We start from the raw sequence: 7,409 nt of genomic DNA, 5'->3' as shown, positions 1-7,409 counted from the left end.
TCCACTAGCTTTGTTCGTAGTGATGCTTCCTAAGGCTTACTTGACTTCACATTCCAGGACATCTGGTTCTAGGTGAGTGATCACACCATTGTGGTTATCTAGGTCATGAAGATCTTTTTTTGTATAGTTATTCTGTGTATTCTTGCCACCTTTTCTTAATAGCTTCTGCTTCTGTTAGGTCTATACCATTTCTGTCCTTTACTGTGCCCATCTTTGCATGAAATGTTCCCTTGGTATCTCTAATTTTCTTGAGGAGATCTCTAGTCTTTCCCATTCTATTATATCCTTCTATTTATTTGCATTGATCCCTGAAGAAGTCTTTCTAATTTCTCCTTGTTATTCTTTGGAACTCTGCTTTCCTTTTCTTCTTTGCCTTTTACATCTTTTCTTTTCTCAGCTATTTGTAAGGCCTCCTCGGACAACCATTTTGCCTTTTTATATTTCTTTTTCTTTGGAAATGGTCTTGATCACTGCCTCCTGTACAATGTCACAAACCTTTGTCCATAGTTCTTCAGCCACTCAATCAGATCTAATCCCTTGAGTCTATTTGTCACTTCCACTGTGTAGTCATAAGGGATTTGATTTAGGTCATACCTGAATGGTTTAGTGGTTTTCCCAACTTTTTTTTAATTTAAGTCTGAATTTGGCAGTAAGGATTTCATGATCTGAGCCACAGTCAGCTCCTGGTCCTATTTTTGCTGACTGTACAGAACTTCTTCATCTTTGGCTTCAAAAAGTATAATCAATCTGATTGTGCTATTGACTATCTGGTGATGTCCATGTGTAGAGTCTTCTCTAATGCTGTTGGAAGAGGATGTTTGCTATGGCCAGTGCATTCTCTTGGCAAAACTCTGTTAGCCAAACTCTGGAGAAGGGAATGGAAAACCACTTCAGTATTCTTGCCTTGAGAACCGCATGAACAGTATGAAAAGGCAAAAAAACAGGACAGTGAATGATGAACTCCCCAGGTTGGTAGGTGTCCAATATGCTACTGGAGATCAGTGGAGAAATAGCTCCAGAAAGAATGAAGAGATGGAGCCAAAGCAAAAACAACACTCAGTTGTGGATGTGACTGGTGATAGAAGCAAGGTCCAATGCTGTAAAGAGCAATATTACATAGGAACCTGGAATATTAGGTCCATGAATCAAGGCAAATTTGGAGTGGTCAAACAGGAGATGGCAAGAGTGAACATTGACATTTTAGGAATCACCAAACTAAAGTGGACTGGAAAGGGTGAATTTAACTCAGATGACCATTATATCTACTACTATGGGCAAGAATCCCTTAGAAGAAATGGAGTAACCTTCATAGTCAACAAAAGAGTCTGAAATGCAGTACTTGGATGCAATCTCAAAAACGACAGAATCATCTCTGTTAATTTCCAAACCATTCAATATAACAGTAATCCAAGTCTATGTCCCAATCAGTAATGCTTAAGACACTGAAGCTGAAAAGTTCTATGAAGACCTTCTAGAACTAGAATCAAAAAAGATGTCCTTTTCATTATAGGGGACTGGAATGCAAAAGTAGGAACTCAAGAGATACTTGGAATAACAGGCAAATTTGGCCTTGGATTTCATATAACTCCCATCTCAAACCCTCCATTGGTACACACCAGCTGGCTCTCTGTTCTTCAAGCCTGTGTGCTCCACTCTTCTAAGAACCTTTGCGCTTGCTTTCTTTTCTCCTGGGTCCTTCCTACCAGCTATTTCCACACCACGTTTCTCTCTCTCTTACCTCATTCTTGTCCTCTCAAATATCACCTTTTTTTCTGTGATCCTTCATTTACTATGCTTTTAGAATGAGAATCTTTCCAGCACTACTCATTTAATTATATGATAAAATAGTAAAATATTAATTTCAACACAAATGTTAAGATTAGTAAACATAGAATTAAACCCAGGAAACTAAAGTCTGGAGGAAAAAAGATAGAGAGAGAAAGAGGTAAGAGGGAGAGAGACAACACAGCTACGTGAGTAAGAAAGTTCTCAGGACTTTACTTCTGCCCATCCTGACAACCAAAATAAAAATGGTAACAGAATAATTTGAGTGGTTTCTCAATGTCCATAGAAATAAATCATGACAGTTCATAAGAAGAGGCAAAATTTTATCCACCACTTAGCTCTGAAAGAAATTTCTTACATGAAACTTCTTCGAAGGAATTCAAGCAAAGTTGGGGGTGGTGAAAATTACCATATCTCAATATGAAATGTAAGTGTGAACCTCAGAAAGCACTTTTTCTTGTTTCTTCAGTGAAAGTATAGGGGATAATACAACGGTACAACTAAGCAAAATTCATTTCACTGAGGAGAAAGTAGTGTTCTCTGCAATCCTTATTTTCCATCTCCCTAGACTCCCCGCCCAAAGTTCATCCAGGAAAATAATGAGTACAGAGTGTCCCCTAAGCATTCCACTGTCCAAAGGACCTTTTCCATTCCTGCCCATTCCCTCAGGCCTATTCACTATCCAGCACTTTAATTTTGTTATTTATTTAACCTCATTAAGCAACAGGTACTCAGAAAATATTAGGTCAGTATTTCTGAACTTATTTGCAAATAAAAAAAACTTTTGATGTTTTCTTGTGTTTTGCTTATTATGTTGAGAAAAAAGAAAGACCTGATTTACCTCTCTGGTAACCTGAATTACCAGAGAGAGTGTGTGATTATCATGAAGATACCTGGGCTGAACGAAAACTGGAGCTGGGGGCAGGGAGGGAGGCACTGTCCCTCTCCCATCCACTCTCTCCCTTCCCAGCCTCTCTCTCTGGCTTCTCTGCATATCTGCTCCTTCTCCTTCATCTTTACGGATGTCCTCATCCATCCTCTATTCAATACTTCATCTGTTTCCTCAAATAGCATGTGGAGCTTGAGCCAGGGTCTCAGCAGAGCTTCCTGGCATCCTGCTAATGGTCACTGTCTCAGTATTTCTTGACTCAAAGCCACAGGAAACAGTTTACCTATTTGAACCAGAATTCATGGGTCATTTATTTCTGGTATCCTGCTTAGGCACATTTTTGGTTCAGCTGTAACTAGTAGGATTATAAATAGAGACATATGCATCAAAGTCTGCCTATATGCCAAAAAGATATTCTTTTTTCATGAACTTTTTATTTTATATTGGATATAAGCAATTTACAATATTGTGATTAAGTCATGCATATGCATGTATTCATTCTTACCCAAACTCCACTCCCATCCAGGCTGCCACATAACATTAAAAGAGTATCCTGTGCTATACAGAAGGTCCTTGTTGTTAATCTGTTTTTATTACAATAGTGTGTACATGTTGACCTCAAACTCCCTCACTATCTCCTCCCACCACCATTCCTCCAGTAACCATAAGATTGTTTTCTATGTCTGTGACTCTGTTTCTGTTTTGTCAATAAGTTAATTAGCATCACATTTTTAGATTCCACATGTAAGTGTTTTATGATTTTGTCTTTCTCATTCTGACTTACTTCAGGTACTACAATAACCTATAGGTCCATCCATATTGCTTCAAATGGCATTATTTCATTCTTTTTATGGCTGAGTAGTGAATCAAGATTGCCAGGAGAAATATCAATAACCTCAGATATGCAGATGACACCACCCTTATGGCAGAAAGTGAAGAGGAACTAAAAAGCCTCTTGATGAAAGTGAAAGAGGAGAATGAAAAAGTTGGCTTAAAGCTCAACATTCAGAAAACGAAGATCATGGCATCCGGTCCCACCACTTCATGGGAAATAGATGGAGAAACAGTGGAAACAGTGTCAGACTTTATTTTGGGGGGCTCCAAAATCACTGCAGATTGTGATTGCAGCCATGAAATTAAAAGACGCTTACTCCTTGGAAGGAAAGTTATGACCAACCTAGATAGCATATTCAAAAGCAGAGACATTATTTTGCCAACAAAGGGTCGTCTAGTCAGGGCTATGGTTTTTCCAGTAGTCATGTATGGATGTGAGAGTTGAACTGTGAAGAAAACTGAGCACCGAAGAATTGATGCTTTTGAACTGTGGTGTTGGAGAAGACTCTTGAGAGTCCCTTGACTGCAAGGACGTCCAACCAGTCCATCCTAAAAGAGATCAGTCCTGGGTGTTCTTTGGAAAGACTGATGCTAAAGCTGCAACTACAATACTTTGGCCACCTGATGCGAATAGTTGACTCAATGGAAAAGACCCTGATGTTAGGAGGGTCTGGGAGCAGGAAGAGAAGTGGGCGACAGAGGATGAGATGGCTGGATGGCATCACCTACTCGATGGACATGAGTTTGAGTAAAATCTGGGAGTTAGTGATGGACAGGGAGACCTGGCATGCTGCGATTCATGGGGTCACAAAGAGTTGGACATGACTGAGCGACTGAACTGAACTGAACTGAATGAGATAATATTGCCAACATCTGCTGGATCATCAAAAAAGCAAAAGAGTTCCAGAAAACCATCTATTTCTGCTTTATTGACTATGCCAAAGCCTTTGACTGTGTGAATCACAATAAACTGTGGAAAATTCTGAAAGAGATGGGAATACCAGACCACCTGATCTGCCTCTTGAGAAATCTGTATTCAGGTCAGGAAGCAACAGTTAGAACTGGACATGGAACAACAGACTGGTTCCAAATAGGAAAAGGGGTACGTCAAGGCTATATATTGTCACTCTGCTTATTTAACTTATATGCAGTGTACATCATAAGAAATGCTGGGCTGGATGAAGCACAAGCTGGAATCAAGATTTCTGGGGGAAATATTAATAACCTCAGATATGAAGATGATACCACCCTTATGGCATAAAGCAAAGAAGAACTGAAGAACCTCATGATGAAAGTGAAAGAAGAGACTGAAAAAGTTGGCTTAAAGCTCAACATTCAGAAAACTAAGATCATGGCATCCGGTCCCTTCACTTCATGGCAAATAAATGGGGAAACAGTGGAAACAGTGGCTGACTTTATTTTGGGGGGCTCCAAAATCACTGCAGATAGTGACTACAGCCATGACATTAAAAGATGTTTACTCCTTGGAAGGAAATTTATGACCAACCTAGACAGCATATTCAAAAGCAGAGACATTACTTTGCCAACAAAGGTCCATCTAGTCAAGGCTCTGGTTTTTCCAGTGGTCATGTATGGATGTGAGAGTTGGACTATAAAGAAAGCTGAGCACAGAAGAATTTATGCTTTTGAACTGTGGTGTTGGAAAAGGCTCTTGAGAGTTCCTTGGACTGCAAGGAGATCCAACCAGTCCATCCTAAAGGAGATCAGTCCTGGGCGTTCATTGTAGGGACTGATGCTGAAGCTGAAACTCTAATACTTTGGCCACCTGATGCGAAGAGTTGACTCATTTGAAAAGACCCTGATGCTGGGAAAGATTGAAGGCAGGCGGAGAAGGGGACAACAGAGGATGAGATGGTTATATTGCATCACTGACTCAAGGGACATGAGTTTAGGTAAACTCTGGGAGTTGGTGATGGACAGGGAGGCCTGGCGTGCTGAGGTCCATGGCGTCCAAAGGGGTCGCAATAGTTGGACACGACTGAGCAACTGAAATGAACTGAACTGAATATTCATTTGTGTACCGCATATTTATCCATTCCTCTCTCAATGGCCATCTAGCTTTCTTCCATATCTTGGCTCTTATACATAGTGCTGTTGTGAACACCGAGGTGCCTGTATCCTTTCAGGCCATGTTTTTTCTCTGTATATATGCTCAGGAGTGGGATTGCAGGATCATATGGTAGCTTTGGGGCTTCCTTAATGGTGCAGTAGGTTAAAAATCTGCCTGCAATGCAGGAGACACAGGAAAAGAGGATCTGATTCCTGGGTCAGGAAGATCTCCTGGAGGAGGGCATGGTAACCCCCTCCAGTACTCTTGCCTGGAGAAACCCATGGACTGAGGAACCTGACGGGCCACAGTCCAAAGAATCGCAGAGTCAGATATGACTGAGCAACTAAGCATGCGTGGGTGTTTGGTAGCTCTATTTTTAATTTTTAAAGGAACCTCCATGACAAGACAGTATTCTTGAAATAAATGTTGCAGGAGAGGCATTGATCCACATTATCAAGCTTTCTCCCAAAAGAGGGGCCAGTGAAACTGTGAACAGATAGATCCTGTGACCTGGAATCTGAGGACAAAAGGACCTTTCGGAGTCATTCCAATGTTACTGTGAATTAAACTGCTGTCAATTTTATCTATGCACAAGGTATTCTTTAATAGAAATAATCAAGTATTACCCTAGTGATGCTCATTTATAAATTTTTTGTAATGAAATATTGTTTAATCCACCCTGTCATATCTTGGAACCATTGTGCTGATGTAGAGAAATAGGTCATATTTGAATAACTGGATCTCTTTTTTATTTGACTCTTTGTTCGAACTAATCTTTTTGTTTTCAAATCATTATAAATCATAGCAGAAATTTTTCATAAAAATGTAATATGAGAAGAAACCAATTGCAATTTGTAAAAAAGAATATATTAAATAGATTTATCCCAATTATATCTATTATCAGAGGGTAACTGTCACTGCAAATCTTTCTGTGCTCAACTTATCTTGGAAAAATGAAAAAAGAAATTGGTAGCTTAGGAAGGCTTCCCAGTCCAAAACTATAGAGGAAAACTAATTTTGATTTTGATCACAAAAGACGTCAATGAACTCATACCTCATAAGTTCAGTCCAACTTAAGCAACTGCTTCACTCTCTCAAAACCATTCTTCCAGAGTTTTAACCAAAATGTACCCTATTAAATCCACGGCTGAATGCAGCAGTAGCAGTGTTTCTGTTCAAGTATTAGACACCTTAGGCCTCCAAATAAACCCCTCATTCTGGAGGAGGATGATGACCCTATTGCTTCACCACCGAATAAATACAGTCAACTGCCAAGTTATTACTGGCTCCACACAGCCTCTTCAAACCACCCGCAAGACTGAAAGAGCCTACTTTGAAACTATCCATATGGGGAAAAAATGAAGCCAGAGAATCATTCAGTGATAACACAACCCCAAATCTAAACTGTGTTCAGGAAATTCATTTTGATACAAAGTGCTATTTGATAGCGGAATAAAATCTGGGAACAGAGTAGTTGATTAAGAGAGAAGACAAGCATGCTTAACTTGAGCCAAGCTACAGATGTATCTAATTAGCAGGACCAGTGTTTTTGGTAGTGTTTGTCTTTTTTTCTCTCAATATATCTACTACCAACCAGCCTCTTGTTTCTGCAGGTTGCTCATTGCCCCATTTTTCTCTCATTGGTGACTTACTTTCCTTGGTTTCAGAGTAAGACATCATGTCAACTATCTATGTCTTGATCAGATTTAATTGTAATCAATGAAGTCTCTTCATGAGAGATTTTCATTCTAAGTTTTATACTTAATTGCCCAAAGAAAGATGAAAATTGCTTTTCAAGACATGTCCAGTATTAGCATATGAAAGAAAAAA

The sequence above is a fragment of the Bos indicus genome, chromosome 2, assembly GCF_029378745.1.
Source record: "Bos indicus isolate NIAB-ARS_2022 breed Sahiwal x Tharparkar chromosome 2, NIAB-ARS_B.indTharparkar_mat_pri_1.0, whole genome shotgun sequence".
In the NCBI taxonomy this organism is placed as follows: domain Eukaryota; kingdom Metazoa; phylum Chordata; class Mammalia; order Artiodactyla; family Bovidae; genus Bos; species Bos indicus.
This window is presented reverse-complemented; position numbering follows the sequence as displayed.